A 2283-nucleotide genomic window follows, 5' to 3' on the forward strand; every position below is an offset into this window, starting at 1 on the left:
GTTTGACCTCATTGTCGCAGTCACTGCATCAAACCGTCTTGCTGAGGGTCTTCCTCTTTTGTGCTGAACCTCTACTTCACCAAGCATGATGTCCTTCTCCAGGGACTGGTCCCTCCTGATAACATGTCCAAAGTATGAGACAAAGTCTCATCATCCTCACTTCTAAGGAGCATTCTGGCTGTACTTCTCCCAAGACAGATCTGTTCCTTCTTCTGGCAGTCACAATATATTCAATATATTTTGCCAACATCATAATTCAAAGGCATCAATTCTTCTTCAGTCTCCCTGATTCATTACCCAGCTTTCACATACATATGAGGTAACTGAAAATATCATGGCTTGGGTCAGGTGCACCTTAGTCCTCAAAGTGACATATATGCTTTTTGACACTTTAAAAAGGTCTTTTGTAGCAGATTCACCCAAGGCAATACGTCGTTTGATTTCCTGACTGCTGCTTCCACGGACGTTGATTGTGGATACAAGTAAAACGAAATCCTGACAACTTCAATAGTGTCTCTATTTATCATGATGTCACTTACTGGTCCAGTTGTGAGGATTTTTGCTTTATCTTGAGATACAATCCATACTGAAGGCTGTGGTCTTTGATCTTCATCAGTAAGTGCTTCAAGTCCTCTTCACTTTCAGCAAGCAAGGTTGTGTCATCTGGATATCGCAGATTGTTAATGAGTCTTCCCCTAATCCTGATGCCACATTCTTCTTCATATAGTCCAGCTTCCTGGAATTTTGCTCAGCATACAGATTGAATAAGTACAGTGAAAGGATACAACCCTGACCATTCCTGATTTTTAAACCAAACAGTATTCCCTTGTTCTGTTTGAATAACTGCCTCTTGGTCTATATATAGGTTCTGCATGAGCCCAATTAAGTATTCTGGAATTCCCATTATAATTCCCACTTATAATTTCTTATAATCCACACAGTCGAATGCCTTTGCACAGTCAATAAAACACAGGTAAACATCTTTCTGGTATTCTCTGCTTTCGGCCAAGATCCATCTGACCTCAGCAATGATACCCCTTGTTGCACATCCTCTTCAGAATCCAGCTTGAATTTCTGGCAGTTCCCCATCGATGTACTGCTGCAATCATTTTTAAATGATCTTCTGCAAAATTTTACTTGCAAGTGATATTAATTATACTGTTTGATAATTTCCGCATTCTGTTGGATCACCTCTCTTTGGAATGGGCACTCATATGGATCTCTTCCAGTTGGCTGGCCAGGTGGCTGTCTTCCAAACATTTTAAATACTATTATTAAAAAACAAAGTCTAAGGATGCCCAGTGTTAGATGGGAATTTGAAGAAATGATATTCTCATACAATGTTTAAGAGAGTAGGAGAAAATGGGAACCCTCATTTATTTTCAGAGGAAAGAAACAATAGAGCAAAATTACATAAAATATTCCCATAGACAAAAACCTATAATATAGTCCCCTACTATATCTAAATGTGATCCCTTAAAAATTGTTATTTAAATATATCTCAGGCAAATAACTACTGAGAAAACTAAGTTTTTCATCACAGGGCTGTTTTAAATCTCTAATCAGACTTGGATAAATTTGTTTTATTTACCATATGAGAAGGATCTGGAATGTCTAACAATAAATGGGTTTAAGCCTTACACAACTCTTATGGTAACACTCGCTGCTCTAACCTGAAATATAAAATTTGTAAGTCTATACTAGAATCAATCCAGATAGGTTACTGAAAGATATACACAGTAAACTATTTCTGCTCATGCAGAACCTGTACAGAGACCAAGAAGCAGTCATTTGAACAGAACAAGGGGATGCTGCATGGTTTAAAATCAGGAAAGGTGGGCATCAGGGCTATATCCTTCCACTATATTCAATCTGTATGCTGAGTAAATAATCTGAGAAACTGAACTGTATGAAGAAAAATGCTGCATCAGGACTGGAGGAAGACTCATTAAAAACCTGCAATATGCAGATGATACAATCTTGTTTGCTGAAAGTGAAGAGGACTTGAAGCACTTAATGATGAAGATCAAAGACTACAGCCTTCAGTATGGATTACACCTCAACATAAAGAAAAAAAAATCCTCACAACTGGCTCAGTAAGCAACATCGTGATACATGGAGAAAACACTGAAGTTGTCAAAATTTCATTTGACTTAGATCCACAATCAACACCCATGGAAGTAGCAGTCAAGAAGTCAAGCTATGTATTGCATTGGGCAAATCTGCTGCAAAAGACCTGTTTAAAGTGTTCAAAAGCAAAGATGTCACCTTGAGGACCAAGGT

General features: G+C 38.1%; 1 protein-coding gene across 1 annotated transcript in view; it reads right to left on the reverse strand.

Moving 5' to 3' along the window:
• Positions 1-2283, reverse strand: part of C2CD5 (C2 calcium dependent domain containing 5) — a 101334-nt gene that overhangs the window by 2547 nt on the left and 96504 nt on the right. The gene's annotated exons all lie outside the window — the stretch shown is intronic.

The sequence above is a fragment of the Trichechus manatus genome, unplaced genomic scaffold (genome assembly GCF_000243295.1).
Source record: "Trichechus manatus latirostris isolate Lorelei unplaced genomic scaffold, TriManLat1.0 scaffold00112, whole genome shotgun sequence".
Lineage (NCBI taxonomy): Eukaryota > Metazoa > Chordata > Mammalia > Sirenia > Trichechidae > Trichechus > Trichechus manatus.